This window comes from Uranotaenia lowii, chromosome 2 (assembly GCF_029784155.1).
Source record: "Uranotaenia lowii strain MFRU-FL chromosome 2, ASM2978415v1, whole genome shotgun sequence".
Lineage (NCBI taxonomy): Eukaryota > Metazoa > Arthropoda > Insecta > Diptera > Culicidae > Uranotaenia > Uranotaenia lowii.
The window spans coordinates 435,774,827-435,792,407 of record NC_073692.1 but is presented as its reverse complement, the minus strand read 5'-3'; the positions used below and the strand labels follow the sequence as shown (position 1 = coordinate 435,792,407).

The 17,581-nt window shown below is 41.9% G+C and overlaps 2 long non-coding RNA genes across 2 annotated transcripts; one reads left to right on the top strand and one right to left on the bottom strand.

Annotated features, from left to right (window-relative positions):
* Positions 1-7,758: 7,758 nt before the first annotated feature.
* On the bottom strand, positions 7,759-8,688 carry LOC129747944 (uncharacterized). Its single transcript, XR_008737610.1, has 3 exons — positions 8,529-8,688; positions 8,179-8,362; positions 7,759-8,116 (listed from the first exon to the last, which is right to left on the bottom strand). It is a non-coding gene; the product is annotated as an uncharacterized LOC129747944 (long non-coding RNA).
* A 7,527-nt stretch (positions 8,689-16,215) lies between these two features.
* On the top strand, positions 16,216-17,309 carry LOC129749518 (uncharacterized). Its single transcript, XR_008738065.1, has 4 exons — positions 16,216-16,287; positions 16,347-16,771; positions 16,831-17,012; positions 17,079-17,309. It is a non-coding gene; the product is annotated as an uncharacterized LOC129749518 (long non-coding RNA).
* Positions 17,310-17,581: the final 272 nt, after the last annotated feature.

The following is a 17,581-nucleotide window of genomic DNA, read 5'->3' as shown; positions in this document are numbered from 1 at the left end:
AATTGAGATATATTTATTCAGTGATTAGTTATTTTCTGTTTATATGTTGATATTTATTCACATTTAAACGTACTAATCCGTAATTTAATCTTTCATTTAGAATAGTTAATAAATTGTACATACATTATTTATTATTTATGTTCATTGTTCAATAATATTTATTATTATCGCATAATCAATCGTTTATGAAGTGAAGTGAATTCTATCTGGTGTTATATCATAAAATAAGTGTTTATATAATTATAAAAATGGCACACAAATTCCCCAAAGCTGACCATCTAACGGAAGAGGAAGTTAGTTATGAGCTTCTGATCCGAAAATCGGTTTATGACGAAAAAGAGCTAGGTACCGACCAAGAAGAGAAACGTAGGTTGCTCCGCAGACTTTTTCACGAGGACGTAAGGGAGAACCGAGAGTGGACTTCACCGTACACCATAGATCAGGAGTTCGATTATATTGCGGGAAAAATCAACGAACTTGGAAGGAAATTGGAGAACCGACTGGATGAAGCTTCTATTTCACGTCTTAAGCACTACTTCTTGAGAGCCAGCAGATGTCGTGCTACAGATCAGCCATCGCTTGGTATGGTCAAGGAGCTCACGAACGAAATTCGACAAATGTTGACAAGATTCTGTCCTGACAAGCCAGTTCAAAAGAAAACCCCTTACCCAGACAGCATGGCAGTTCCATTGCAGCAAGAGGCTATAGAACCGACGACCGGATATGGTGATTCGAATTTAGCTACTGGAGGCAGCCCCTTAAGATTTCCTGAACCAGGTAATCAGGCGGAACCAGGTCATCGGGAAAGCAGAACCGGAACTACTTCGAAACACATCAGACCATCGACATCCCAGGACGACGAAGAGAAAGCGAGACTGCTCAGGCGTATTGCGGAACTCGAGAACGAACTCGTTCAAATGTGGTCGAAAGCTAACGACGATCAGCACCCGAAACTTAGAGTTGAGGAGACGAGGACCGATTTTGCGGAGGCTAGGATTATCGAGCAGGAGCAACGGAGATATTCAGATGTTCGAAGGGAGCCTAAAGCAAGATCTAGCTACAGAGCGACACCAAAACTTCACGAACCAGTCCGACCGGCGCGCCGATATGAACCACAACTTTACTCCAATCCTAAGGAACGACGTTACCTGAACGACCCGGAGTTTGAAGATGACAACGACGGATATCCTCCTAGTCAATCATCGAGCTTCTTGGACTCAGATGAAGACGAAAGGTTCGAGAGATCCAGGAACAGGCATCCCCAGCCAATTCATCATCGCAACCAGGTTTCTAGAAGAGTCCATCAACCCCGAGAGGACGACATTCACCCGAACGAAGAAGGAAGAAGCTTTTCCAGGCAACCAAATATCCGTAGAATTACGGATGCGGAGATTCAGAATGCCGACCGTCGAATGGAAAAGTGGCATCTTACATTCGACGGGGACAATCGCCATCGACCCCTCGAAGATTTCCTGCATAAGGTACGGAAGCTGGCGCAAATGGACCGGATCAGTGAGGACGTGCTTCTGCAACGAATCCATACCATTCTTCGCCGCGAAGCTTATGATTGGTACATATGCTACGCCGACGAATTCATCGACTGGAAGGACTTCGAGAACAGCATACGCTATATGTATGGCAACCCTAACAAAGATCAAGGCAACAGGCAGCGAATCTACACGCGAAAGCAAAGCCGGAACGAGACATTCCTGACGTTCAAGATGGAGATAGAACGCATGAACAAAATGCTCACCTGCCCGATGGACAGCGATCGCCTATTCGAGGTTATATGGGACAATATGAGGGACCACTACAGATCAAGGTTATCTTGCCGTACCGTGACGAACTTGCGTAAACTCGAATACTACGCATACAGAATCGACGCCAATGACCCTGCTTTTCGAAACCGCGAAACCCCACCGAGAACGGCGAACCCAGTGCATCACATCGACACCCAGAGGGAAGACCGCGATGAACTCTATTCGTCCTATTCTGAGTCGGAGGAAGTCAATGACATCGATCGTCGTTTCGAGAGGAAGCGCTGGCCTCGAGAGCAACGGCAGAACGATCAGTCATCCCACCAGCAATCGACAAGCCAGGTCAAGGTAGAGAAGCCGCAGGTGTTTTGCTGGAATTGTCGCAAAAATGGTCATTTTTGGAGACTTTGTCAAGAGCCAAAAAAGATTTTTTGCTACGTTTGCGGAACACCGGACGTTACGTCAACATACTGCGACAAGCACCCGCGTAATCCGAGAAGAGGTTCGGAAAACTGAGCTCGGAATGTAAGCGAGCCCAAGCAACCAAAAGTCGCGTTTTTACTTAAAGATGGAACTCCGAAGTTCACATTTGGCTGAAAAAATGTTTTACGGGAACTTCAGGTGACTCTTGTCGCGTAAAAGTTACTCAGGAACTTCCATCGCCCTTTGAAAGGTTAAAATATCGATAACGGAACTTCTAAGCGCTTTTAATGGAACTTCTTTCAAGAAGGTCCATAACGTTCGCGTAACATTCCAAAACGCACCATTAAGATACTTGAAGGTGTTTTAAAGAACCTATATGGGAAATCTAAGCGACATGTCAAAAATGTTTTTCAAGAAGGTCGATAACGTTCGCGTAACATTCTAAAGCGCACCATTAAGATACTTTAAGGTGTTTAAAGAACCTATATGGGAATTCTAAGCGACATGTCAAAAATGTCTGTCAATTTCTTGTCATGGTATTTGTTTTGTTTATATCTGTACTGATATTTACAAATGGAATTCAAGATTTTTTTCGAATTTTTCTTATAAATGTTAAGATATTCGAATAAATTTTTGATGATGCGTATTTTTGTTATGATTAATATTGTGTACTGAAAGTCCTTTGAACGAAATAAGGTACCTTCTTTTGACCAACCCACTCAATCATCTCAAATGACATTAAGTTTAAATACTTATAATTACAGTGGCAATTAACTATTGCTGGATTGGTCGAGAGGCTGGTGAGTTTCATTGCAACCTAGAGAGCAGCGGTTCAATTCTCTAGGCGTGTAAGCAGCTTTTGTAATCAAAACAATATAATTAAAATCAATGAGATAGACCATGATAGACCGGCAACCTAGCAATCTGACACGTGGTTGTCAGAGCAATCTGTCAATCGGATTTTTTTTTTCGGTGCGTAGAAGTTTCTTGGCATTCTCTTAGGAGCTGAATAGCGTTCTCTACAGCCACCTAAACGAACTTGAAAGTAGCTTTAAGAACTTAAATTTTGGGCTGATTAGCATTCTCTTCAGACACAAACGAGAGCTGATTAAGCTTCTATGGAACCTTTTTATGGGAATTCTGGTTGCTTGGGAGGGAACACGAACATTCCAACTCACGAAAAAGTTCCCAATTCCAAACCCGACGAATACGACGACCCGATACAGAGAGTTTGCGAGGTAAGGATCCAAGCTGATCGTTGTCCTTATATCGCAGTCAGAATATTTGACCAGGAATACGAAGCGTTACTCGATTCAGGAGCGAGTGTGAGCGTAACCAGCGTGGAAGATATCGCAGAAAAGAACGGCCTTAAACTCCAACCAAGTCCAGTAAAAATAGTGACTGCCGACAAGACCACACACGAATGCCTGGGACTCGTGAACTTGCCGATCGAGTTCAAAGGTATTACGAGAGTCATTCCGACAGTAGTTGTACCTCAAGTTTGTAGGAAACTCATCCTGGGATACAACTTCTGGAAGTCGTTCGGAATCAAACCCATGATGGAAGGTAAGAACGGATTCGAGACTTTGGCCACCGTAGAAACGGAAAACACAGAAGGCTGCAGTGTTCCAGAGATCAACTTCACCATTCTACCCATCGAATCTCTTCCCATGCTGAAACCGACAGAACCAGATGAATCCCTAGACATCCCCGCCCTTGAATTCCCGGAGCCTTCGAAGACGACAGCCGAAACGATCGAGACTGAACACGAGTTGTCATCGGAGGAGAGGAAGCAGTTGGTCGAGGTCATCAAGAAGTTCCCCGTAACTACAGCAGATCATCTTGGAAGGACCCATCTGTTGCAGCACGAAATCGTCCTCAAGGAAGGTGCAACACCAAGACGTCAGCCACTCTATCGGTGTTCGCCGGCCATACAGTCCGAAATGGACGCCGAAATCGATCGTTACAAACGCATGGATGCTATTGAAGAATGCTCAAGCGAGTGGGCCAACTGCTTAGTCCCTGTTCGTAAAGCGAACGGAAAACTAAGAGTTTGTTTGGACTCTCGCAACATCAACGCTTGGACCAAGAAAGATTCCTACCCCATGAGGAATATGGGAGAAATCTTTCACAAACTGGAGAAGGCAAAGTATTTTTCGGTGGTGGACCTCAAGGACGCGTATTTCCAGATTCCCCTCAAAGAGGAATCTAGAGACTATACTGCGTTCAGGACTAGCCGTGGTTTGTTCCGCTTCAAGGTTTGCGCTTTCGGTCTATGCAACGCAGGATTCTCGATGTGCCGATTGATGGATAAGGTCATAGGGTTCGACCTAGAGCCAAATGTATTCGTGTACCTCGATGACATAGTCATCGCCACGAAGTCATACTCCGAACACGTCCGCCTCTTAAACATCGTCGCCGAAAGACTATCCAAAGCTAAGCTAACCATCTCTTTGGATAAGAGCAGGTTCTGCAGGAAAAAGGTCACTTACCTTGGGTACCTTTTGACCGAAGATGGAGTCGCGATTGACAACGCTAGAATTTCGCCGATCCTCGATTACGCAAGACCGCGAAGCGTAAAGGACGTTCGCCGATTGCTAGGTCTCGCAGGTTTCTACCAGCGCTTCATCAAGGAGTACAGCAGAGTGGTAGCCCCGATCTCCGACCTCTTGAAGAAAGCTAAAGGGAAGTTCATCTGGACTGAAGCCGCTGAATCCGCCTTCGAGGAGCTAAAGTCCGCCCTAATATCAGCCCCGATTCTCGGAAACCCCAACTTCGATTTACCGTTTTCAATCGAATCAGACGCATCGGACAATGCCGTGGGAGCCGCCCTGATTCAAAACGTGGAAGGTCAGTCTAAAGTCATCGCCTATTTCAGTAAGAAGCTGAGCAGTACGCAACGCAAGTACGCGAGCGTGGAGAAGGAATGCCTTGGCGTATTGCTAGCCATTGAGCATTTTCGCCATTTCGTCGAGGGTACGCGCTTCAAGGTTGTAACGGACGCACGCAGCCTTCTCTGGCTTTTCACGATGGGAGTCGAAACCGGTAACGCAAAGCTGCTTCGGTGGGCACTCAAAATCCAATCGTACGATTTCGAGCTAGAGTACAGAAAGGGAAAATGCAATATCCTTGCTGATTGCCTTTCCCGATCCGTTGAGTCGATTTTCGCGATTTCCCAGACCGATGACGAGTACCAGCAGCTAATCGAAAACATCAGGAAACATCCAGCGGACTTCGCAGACTTTCGAGTGGTAGAAGGTCAAATTTTCAAATACGTGAAGCAGCTAGGAAAAGTCGAAGACCCCAGGTTTCAATGGAAACGTTACCCGCCGAAAGCGGAGAGGAGAGAAATCATCGAGTCCTCCCACAATCAGGCTCACCTCGGACCAGATAAAACGCTAACTCTAATTAGAGAACCCTTTTTCTGGCCCTTGATGAGCAGCGAGGTTAAAAACTTCTGTAGGAATTGTGTTCGTTGCCAAATGAGCAAAGCTTCGAATCAGAACTCGACACCACCGATGGCTGAGCAGAGGAAAACCGCAGAATACCCGTGGCAGTTCGTAACCATGGATTACGTCGGTCCTCTTCCAATATCTGGTAAAAACAGGAACACATGTCTGCTTGTCGTGACGGATTTGTTCACCAAATTCATACTAGTCCAGCCGTTCAGACTAGCCACCGCAGAATCTCTAGTTCAGTTTGTGGAAAACCACATATTCCTGCTGTTTGGAGCTCCAGAGGTGATACTTTCCGACAACGGTTCCCAATTCATTTCCGCCACATTCCAAGATTTGTTGAAGCGCTATCAGGTTACGCATTGGAGAACGCCCAACTATCACCCGCAAATCAACGACACCGAAAGAGTCAATCGGGTGATCACCACAGCTCTACGCGCATCGATCGTGAAAGATCATAAAGAATGGGCGAACAACATCCAGAAGATCGCCAACGCCATACGCAACACCACGCACGACGCAACACGTTACTCTCCGTTCTTCGCTCTTTTCGGTCGAAACATGATCAGCAAGGGAACCGAATATCGTAGTTTACGCGACTCACCAAGTGGAAATACGAACGAGATCGACGACGAAGACCGGAAGAAAATGTACGCGGATATCCAAAAAAACTTACAGTTAGCATATCAGAAACATTCCAAGCAATATAATTTACGATCGAACTCAAATTGCCCCACCTATTCCTTAGGCGAAAAAGTCCTAAAGAAAAATACTGAACAATCGGACAAGGGGAAGGGATTTTGCGGGAAACTAGCACCCAAATATGTGCCCGCAATCGTTAAAAGATTGTTAGGAAGACATTGCTACGATTTAGTTAGCCCTGAAGGAAAATCTTTAGGAATATTTAACTGCAAATTCCTTAAAAAATTTGTTGATCCTGGTTGATTCACTCGTTTGTATCAATCAAAATTAATTATCAAGCTATGTACTCCAGTTTTGACTGTAACGACAAAGCACCATGACGCGAATAGCTCTGGTTGCAGGAAATATCAATTAGAAATTGTACACGTTTTTGTTCTCCACCATAAAAAAAACGACAAGAACATCATTACAATTCTGGCAGATTAGCCAAACTACTTCTCTAACAGTTTTTAAGATAAATTACCGTTTTTCGTACGTTGATTGGCAAGGACTTTCCCCTCGACCAGAAGTCAGAGCGAGTTCCTAGACCTAGCAAAAATCTAGTGAATGATGACCTGTAGAACCAGAAAACTCGGAGCTCTTAAAGCGTTGATGAGGAGTACCGAAAGGGAAACAAAGTGCGAGTTTAAGTTTGGGGAAACTTAAATGATGACCAACTAATCTCCATGCCTTTTGCGGAAGAACATGTCGAGTGACTTAGTCAATCGAGCCTGCCGAATAACCAACGAATCTAACGGAATTTGAATATTAAATCGTCAATCTTTGATTGCAACTTCACCGCAGTGTTGGTCGCAATCACATGATTGATTAGAAATCCGCTAAACTTCTTGAGATGTTGCATAATTAGAGGGCACATATTGCCGTGCAACATCGTATGCATTAACATTTGTAATTATTTTCTTCCGTACTTTAATTTAAATTATTTATTTTTCTTGTTCACGTAAGATAATTTTGCATGTTTAGGGTATTTATATAGAATTATATATATATAGAATTATTTATATAGAATTATATATTATAATAAATTAGCCCGCATAAATGAGGATTGTAACCAAACGGTTTCCTTAATAGTAAAGCGATGATTTGATGAAGCGTAAAAAAACGTTTAGCAAACGATTATTCAAATAGTCAAATACATTAGTTTAATCGTGAATTCCAAATTCACAGTATTTTTAATATGTCGTTAGGTTATGTAATTGTTAATAACCGTTAAAACACTTGTATGGACGAACTGTTCTACATGCAGTCCATGTTAGGTTTAAAAACCGATTGCTGAAAATGTATTTAGATCATCGGATTGTCATCGTTATAGTTTTTTTCGAGGAGCTCTCATTCCTAAACGCTTACGTCAATGGTTGTGTAACGATTTGACTTTAAATGAATAAACGGATAAAAATGAAAAATGTTTTTTAATTGCAACATTTTATTGAATATCGTTTTTTAGCGCCGCTCTATATCGATACGTGGCGAAAAACAAATTGTCCTGGCGCAGCGTTGAAAACGCTGCCAATTACTGGAAGCTGATTCTCTCGCAAGAATTTCAATTCCAGAGAATTCCAGAGCCTTGTTTGCTCCCTCTTGGCAGTAGCGCGAAATTAATCGCTGATAGGTGCCAATCCGCCAGAAATTCCGTTGGCGAGAAGGAATTCTCATTATCCATATACACCCGAAGAAGGGCGTTGTAGTGGGAAATGTCCATTGCTGCGTTCAAGCTCTTTTTCCATTACTCCTGAACCAGAGCTGTACGCACCTCGGGAAGGCCTTCTGGAACTAGGTGGCCTGCAATGAGAATTTTAAAAATTTCTGTTAAGGTGATTCTTAAGACACCGCGTTTAACATACCGCAACAACGAATATAACCAGTCAAGATTGAGCGCTGGAAGCGGAACGGTTAATACGGATTTCCTCCGGAACATCTTTCAGATCTCGGCTTAAAATTCTTCCAGAGCGTTTTACACCTTAATCCAGCCGCTTCAAAGATCGGTCTAGTCCCTGACTGGAACTAGCGGCAGATGTAGAATAACCGCTGGAAAGGAAAAAAAACACTTTTAAAAACAGTGCAATTAAACAATCAGTATAAAAATGAGCAGAAAAATCTATTACAGATAAGTCTGTTGCGTAAACATTCACTTGCACATCACTGCGTGCCGCAAACCGGCACCCACATAAATGGAAAATTTTCCCGAGCTTACCTCACAGAACATTGCGACTGCTGAATCAACTTCGTTCCGTCTCTCGGACTGCGTTGAAAATTATGTTCCGCGCGAATCCGGCGAGATAGCGCACAAATTTGCTGAACCGCAATTTCGATGTCATGATTTTGTGGCGCTGGCGAGAAGACCACACCGATTTTTTCGTGCTTCGCGTTTGACAACCAAAACAAAGTCTACATCAGTGGTGCCAGGTTCAATGTTTTATCAATATTTGTTTAGATATTGAGATGCAAAATTTAAAGGTAAATATTTAATCTGATCAGGATGATCGTAGTATGTAAGTTAAGAATGTTTTAGGGATCACAAATTAAATAAAATTGTAATTAAGTGCAGATGGATTTGCAAAGAATCACTCGTAACCGTACTTAATTTCATAAAGCTATTTTAAACGCATCGCGGAAAGCGTGAACTAAACCTCGTTTAGTACGATGTATGTGCATACCTCCAAGATAAATTATTGTCTTCGAAACTCTATAGAGTCGTATCAGAATATAAAAAAATATAAGAGATATTCTCAACCACTCACTGATGTTTTGTAAAACTACCTGGCATCTCTGACCGGCGTTTCGCTCATTTTTGAAGTTTAAGTTTGAAGGTAAGGTTAACGGTTCGGGATAATTTTTATGATTACAGAAAAATTTAAGGAAATCGTTCATACCATTCTATCACCTTTACAGATACCATCACTTTTTCACTTAAAGGTCCATGTTTCTTTTTTATCGTTCAAATTTTTCGTCGAAGTAAAGTTTAATAGAACAGCTACGTTTACACTAAAAATCACTTTTTCTGAAGCTGTAGATGAATCGTATATACTGTTTGAGATATAGTTTTTTAGTATGCGGGAGGTAGCTTCCAATTCATAAATAAGTATGAAAGTTTTTCAGCGTGATAAAAAAAAAAGTAATAAAAGTTTGGGTACCTTGAGATGTTTCGCCATTTATGGACACCCCGTGTCGCGCGACATCGTATGAGTTATGTATCGTAGCATGCATTGTATCACCCAACTTGATTTGCCACCCTCATCTATAGTCCGATCGCCACCTAAAAAGAATACAAAGAGCATCAGTGAATGTTCGCAAACCCGAAGATTCCCCTATGGCAATCCGCACGAACAAATTCCTCTCGGAATTGACAGGCAATGAAATTCCGCCTATCTGCCCCCGCCCTGAACCTAAAATCAAATACTGGAATGATAAAACTCCGAAAGTTCATCTAGACTTGTTGCGCAGAATAAAACCTAACGACCCCCCAAAGGTCATCCAAACACACTTCAGACAGCTGGTCAACTTTAAGTATGGCCACCTCCCACATGTCTACACTGATGGGTCGAAAACAACCACTGGCCGTGTCGGCAGTGGCATATACAACGGCAGAAATAACTTAACACTTCCCATCCCCACACAATGCTCAGTATTTAGTGCTGAAGCATTTGCCATCCTCAAGGCTGTTCAAACCTGCGAACCAAACACAGTGATATTCAGCGACTCAGCCAGCGTGCTTACGGCCCTGTCGCTCGGCAACATAAAACATCCATGGCTCCCTTCGATCTCCCAAATGGCCCTCGACAAACGGATAACCTTCTGCTGGGTACCAGGCCACGCAGGAATCCCCGGCAATGAGGCCGCGGACAAACTCGCTGCTGCAGCTACTCTTCTCGACCCACCATTGATAGGCATTCCTCAGCAAGACGCCACCACCCACATAAAAAACATCCTTCAGCTGGCATGGGACCTGGAATGGGACTCAAATCAGCAAGCGAAACTCAGGGAGATAAAGAACACCACTATCAGATGGAACGACCGACTAAGCCCACTCGAAAGAAGGGCCCTCACCCGTCTTCGCATCGGCCACACACGCCTCACTCACGAACACCTTTTGACCAAAACCGACCCTCAGATTTGTCCATGCTGCGACACTGTTATCACAGTGAAACACATTCTCACTGTGTGCCCACAATTCCACACCACCCGACAAACTAGTGGCCTAGCATCGAATATGCGAGAGATCCTAAGCAACTGCCCCCAAGAAGAATCCAAATTAGTTGCCTTCCTCCGCAAAGCCGGATTAATCAACAAATTATAAAAGACTACCACGAAGCATGACCCTAATGGGTTAACCATCCAATCGAATCGAGGAAGAATGACCTTAACGGGTTAAACTCCTATCAAAAAGAAAAAAAAAAAAAATGTTCGCAAACTCACCTACCCTATGGAACTTTTCCTCCCTGATTGCTATCAGGAACCAGCATCCTCCACAGTTGGATATTTTGTCCGTTTGGTCGGTACATTCCCCTTCGGCAGTCCGACCCCGTCCACACAGAAAACGCTCCACTTGGGCACCTTCCAGCTTGTAATATTGCCACAACGATGTCGCTCCTAAAACAATGTAAACAGATTAAAAATAAGTTTAACTCACCTCGAAAGTAGTTACTCACAATCCAATCAATCTAAACCGATTTACATGCTTTAAAACGCTAATATTCACCGTAAAAACAGCAGACCAAAATTTCACTCCCACCCATGAGGTGTTGTTTACTTTATTAATTTTGACGTTTACAGCCACGGCAGGCAGTGTTTCGATGTATTAGTGTGTTTATTCATTATGGTTAGCAGAAGTTTTGTTTCATTGAGCTTTATAGCACAAGCATTCAAGTGTGCTTCGGAAGCTGTGCTTGCAGCAACATAAATGCAAGAATGATTTCGGACGTTATATGTATGTGTTACGTGGTAGAAGTCAATCATTCTGATTGAGCTTTCATTGATGCTAACAGAAAGCATGAATAGCCAGCACTATGTTTGGCGTTAGATTCTGCATTAATGTTATTGTTGTAGGTAGTAGTTGTGTGGACGTTGCGTTTTAATAGTCATGAAACTTTTCCCAAGCTTATGCATGGGCGTGATGTGACTTACTAAACGCGTTGCGGTAAATTCCGTGACGATTTTTTTTCCAAGAAGTTGGAGTTATTCGAAACGGAATAAACCTGTATTATTGTTTGTTGAGATGTTCATTTTTGCGGTGAAATCAGTCTAGACGTATTCAAGCGGAGGGCTTGGAGTTGTCTATGACTAGATTGAACCTGATGTTTAGGAGGAGCGTTGATTTCATTCAACATGTTAGGTACGGTTAGCTTGAAACGGTTTTCTATTGAAAATTGTGTAGTTTCAATGTTGACTTAACCTGTTTAGAGTTCAGTTTGTCCGAAATTATTGTTGTTCATACATCGAAACTTAAGTCAGCCAACTGTGACGTCAAATATTAATACACCAAAGATCAATGAACCGTTATTAGTTTATTCATAGTACCTGTTAGTTATATGCTTATCAATAGTACCTGTTATTCATTATTATATTTAGTTTAATAGTCCAGTCCATTCATAAATATCGTCATTTAGTTTAACAGAGGGTTGAATTTTCTTATATTCGCCCCCTTACGAAAATTTGGTTATGTGTCAATAACCAAATTTTCGTAAAAATAGTCTGGTGTTATGTAGCAGTCCTCATATTGGAAAATTCAACATATACTCTCCGCCTTAAAGTAGGCCCAGTTTGTCCGCCCCTCGATCGATCTCGAACATAATATCGATTCGCGCGATCGACGGTTTGAGCAATGCGGTTCGATACGCTGAGGAGACGTTCATACATTCTCCCGCGAGGTGTTGAATTGTTTCAGTTAGAACCAATTAGCTACTGCGATTCTGATGCAGTTGACGAAATTATAATCTCTTGAGATGATCTCTTAGAACTCTCGGGGATTGTGAACTTCCGCCGAGGGCGTTCGTAGCAAGGTCGCCTTCCCTGTACTGAGAGCTCAAGGAGGCGATCAAACGTTTCTTGAGCGTGATCGGCAGTGGAAGTGCGTGTGGGCCGTGAATGTTTGAGTCCAATTTGAAGTAAGCTATAGTGCGGTCAGATTTTTCATGTTAATTAATAGGTAATTCTCGATTTCTAGCTTAGAGAATTAGTTCAGGAAAGTGCGTGCCAGATAAAGATAGTTTTTGCGTGCAAAGTTTCATCCAGCAAGGTAATTGTGCGTGCTTGAATAAATCGTGCGTGTTTTAATGTTTCCGTGTCGAAGAAGGCACACATTTCCCCCCCCCCCCCCCAGCCGGATCAAACCTGGACCACGCAGTACTCCGCTGCTCCGTTTTCCCGCCACGTCAAGAACACCCGACAATATAACCCGTCGGAAGCGAAACGTTACGTCACCACAGCGTTTCGGGGGAGTGACGGGAGCTCCACGTGGCTGAGAGGGCCACTCCAGTTAACACAAGCTTATTTAACTGACCCAGCAGCCGTTCAAGGTCAGTGCAGTGCGACACAGCGTCGGTCATCGCCCTTTGACCGCAGGTCAAAGTTTAAACGCTATCCGACCACACCTCGTGTTAGATAATCCTTCGCTCGACACTCAACACCTTCGACGGACATCCGAGCGGCAACCACAGCATCCAAGAGCGTGACTCATCGTTAGGAGTCATCAACGGGACCCGCCAGCGACTCTCCTTTTCGCCAGCAAGTATCAGGAACGCAGGATTGGGTGAGTCGATTCCAGTCGGAATTCCTTGGGGAGCTTTATAGCATCGAGGGGGTCATGCCTATATGATGCCCCAGTGGAAAAATTGCTGATCCGAAAATATTTTCCATTTACGGTGACTTAGATCCCACAACATGAAATCATAAGTGGCGAGGCCGAATTTCCCAGCCGATAATTTAGGGAAGCCCCACTTCTCAACATAAAAGCCCGGGCGCGACAAGCTATGCTGCATTGAGACTTGTCGCTGAAAGCACGCACGATGAAGAAGGACATTTAGGCGTTTAAGAAAGTATTGCACGCAAGTAGTAGGTAGAATTTGAAATGCCATAATTCAAAGTTGATCGTTAGGCAATAAATTGTAAAACTGTAAATGTTTGTTGAACTGTTTCATTAATTAAGTGAAGGACTTGACCACACTGGGGTAGTAAGGGGAAGGACCTGGGGGTTCATATGTACCTAAATTGCCGATTATAATTGGGATTCGGGAGGTCGCTAGTTCGGTGATGTGATTGCCAGGTATGGGCGATCTATAACTGAGCTGTTCTGGAATTTCATGTTGATTGATCGCAATTTCGTCATGTGTTAGTTTCGTCGCATTTTGGGTTAGCTATTTGGAGAGCCCTATCTGATCCGATCCTTAATCACTTTTAAGGACAATTTATGGACTCGCCCTCAGCGGAGTCTCACCGGGCATATTAAACCGTGGCGTACGATCTCCTAACGGAGTGGCGCTTAAGTCGTACGCCAGTAAGGGATCGGTCAGTGGCGGCTACAGCTACTGTGAAGAAGTGTTGAAAAATATATACATTAGTTTGATTATCCAAATCGTGCGGAAAAGAGTTTGATGATCGATTTGGTTTATATTCCTGCGGGTAAGCAGAATGACTTTCCGAGGGTCGAGCCGCAAATTGGAAAGGAATTTGGAAAAAAATTCTAAAGATTTATTTGTTCTGGTTCTGAGTTTAGAGCGTAAAAGGTGATTTTGGTTGAAGTGATGACGTGACGATTTCAAAATATATGTGTCCGGATGGAATCATCATCCAATTAGAGTGTCCGTCCCGGGATTTCCCGGTCGGGAATTCCCGGGAATTTCGAAAATTCGGGAATTTCCGATTCCCGGGAATCATAGTTTCATTCCCGGGAAATCCCGACATGTATGGAATTAAAACTCTGGGAAAGCCTAATAGCCTCCGGAACTATTCTTATTGATCTTTTTGAAAATGTAGTCATACAAAACTCATTGAGAATATGCCGATTCCTGAAGCAGAAGACGCTTTGGAGCCATTTGGTGCATTTTTTATTTCTCAAATAGATAAGTTTAAAAATATAATATGTATTTCCTCGCCGTTTCATTGAACGAAAACCCACAACACTTCGAAAAACATATGAAAAATCGCGCAGCAGGTCGGCAGATTGCGTTTTCTTGAAAGTAATATTTATGCATTTGTTTGAAAACTTAAAAATGAAGAAGACATCGCTTTCTTCATATGAAAAGCAAATTTGTAAAGTGTTCAGAAAAACGAAAAAAAGATGGAAAAATCAAACAAACTAAAAGATTTTTTTTTATTAACCCCTAGTTGCATGAATGAATTCTTCATTTGACTTATTCAGGCTTTTTTATTGTTCATTTGACTGTTTTCAATTTATTATTGTTGAAAACAGGTTGAGTTATTTGATTAAAAATAAGTTGAAAAACATTGTGAAGAGTACATTTTGAACAAATTATGGACTTGTATGCACTACAGGTTTGAATCGAATAGCATACATACATGTTTTTGAATATTTCCCGGGATCCCGGGAATTCCCGGGAAACAGGCCACCAGATTTCCCGATTCCCGAGAATGAGAAAACGGCCGGGAAATGGACACTCTACATCCAATGTATGCAGAAAGCTAATGAATTTTCCATGAAGTTAAAAGAGTGTGAGGAAAAAGGGGCGGCTTTAAAGCAGTACACTATTCCCTGTTGTAATTCTCGTCTTACGAGCTGCCTGACAGAAGTAAGATAGAATTGTTGTTGGAATGGCTCGGTTGCTGCGATTGACAGCTATTCTATGGAAAACAACGGAAGTGCGGTATAGTCGTTCCAAATATAGAGTTTACAAAACAACGGAAGTGCGGTAGTATGGAGGAATTAGTATTAATGAAAATATTCAGTAGCAGCCATTTCAAGACTACCAGTACCAAGAAGAACTGGGAGATAACAACGGCGGAAACCTAGCACCTTTTGATGAACTTTGGTGAGATCGTTTCTTTGTGAAAATTTATGCTTTTACATAATTATGTTTTATTTTTACTGGTTGTAAAACGTGTTTTTTAGTAGTTCAATTATTAGATTTGGTGAATTTTTTATAAATGCTAAATTCTTTAAAAAAAACCTTTCGAGTTCTAAACAGGGCCCGACAGGTTTCATGTTCTTTTAATGTTTCTTGTTTCCCTGTACATTGTGAATGTACATTGAAATTCAAAACAGTTGAACGGAGAATAATAATTCTTAGAATTTTTAAATCATTATATTTATAGCAATCCAGTAACCTTTTCTCAGTGCTGCCAGTTGATAGCGAAGACTCAGACTCGGCGGATGATGTGCAACCGGTCTTCTTTGTAGGAAACACTCGGAAGCGTACAAGACAATCTTCTCCCAAGGTACCGAAAAAAATTCCAATGGTTATTTCCTCAAACAGTGTAGGCAAAAATCAATCAGCTACGGTAAAAGAAAAAATAACACCTCCTGGTTTCCGCGGGAATTTATCTCCAAATAATAATTCCATCGATGAGGGGACTTCGCAAACAAATAATATTAATGTTAATTTTTCAGAACCTGCTATCCAACCAGGAATTTTTAAATTATCTGACATTTTGAATGGCATTTTTTCATTCTGAATCAATAAGAGGTGTTCAAAGGTGTAGCAAAGACCATGGTTTTAAAATAACCGAACAATGATTTTCAGTTTAACAATAAACTTCATCGTTTTTTAATCGTTTTTGAAAATATCAGAAACACGGTATTACAATAATTTTATTGTGATTATTATTGTTACAATGTACTTAATGGTGGAATGAAGATCCATAACCAAAACGAACACTAGTAAAATTTTGCTAGTTTTGAACATAACCATTTTTTCGTGTAGAGATTTGTTTTGTGTGCCCGCCATTTTATCCAGAATAATATTTTTTTTCGCTGACAATTTTATTGCAAAAACGACGTGGTAGGTCCATTTTTATACGAATAACTAGGTTTTTTTTCAACTCATAGTTTTTTTTGCAGATTTTAAGCAGTTCCGCGTCGCCGCTGCTACAGCGAGAATGGAAGGAGACATTTGCGACTACTTGGGAACGACGGATTGGCCACAAGAATCTATCGAAAACCATTTGCTTCAGTATATGAGGACAACGATTCCGGTAATTCTCCGAGTGACGGAGCTGTTGGGGGTGCTGGAACTTCCAGTGGTTCCTCGTCCGAGCTTCCTCCACCAATTCGTTTGCCACCAGTTCCGCAACCTGTTGCATGTCTGTGTCGACGGAAATACTACGTAGACGCCGTAAAATATCATCCGCCTTCACGAAAGAAATTAAACGATGCCAACATGGAGGAATTTCTCAATCTGGATGGTAGACTGAAATAAGAAAATCGTGCTCCAAAAAAGTATTGCCTCAATGGCCTAATGTTCCTGTATTATATTATAGTTTATAGTAAGTACTGTCTACCTATGTTGTAAAGAGGCAAATTATTCTGATTTATTCTTTTTCAGAACCGTATCATCGGTAATAGCAACAGAAAAATGACTAGATACAAACGTTGAAATTATTCTGGAAAGATTTACCTTGAGCCATCTCTGATCAACAGTGACAAATCGATGCTCATCAGCTGAGCTAAGAGTAACATTATTTTTCGTATCACGAACGCAACCACGGTGTGGCGATGAGTGTGTCTGTAAGTATCTGTTTACTGGTACTTAAAACCTTAAAATTTGTACCTACTTATCAATTTTTTTTCTAGCATACTTTGTGTACATCAACGTTGTTAATGTGGACAAATTACACTGTAACTGAGCGTCGGGAAGCAGTAATTCGAACTCCATGTTTGGACCAGATTGGGCAGCCTATTTTCGACAGTTTTTGGTCCAGAAATCTCCGGTCAATGCAACACATACGGACATCACACTACTGATCGATTTGCTAAAATTAGCCTATATATTTGGTTATTACATAGAACCTTCGGACATGAAAAATGATGCCTATGACAATTCAGCCTTTTTCAACAATCCGAACACTTCGAATGAAAGTAGCCATAATGATGATGACATATATGATAGCTCGAACAAGGCTTGGTAAAGTTTGTAGTCTGAATTTTGATATTTGGATTTAAGTTCAAATCAGGGCTGAATTTCAGCAACATAACCTTTATAATGAAAGGCATTTGATCAATTATAAATTAAAATAAAATAATAATTAATTTCTTTTTTTGATTAACTAGTTTGCTTAAGTTTTTTCTTGTTTTGA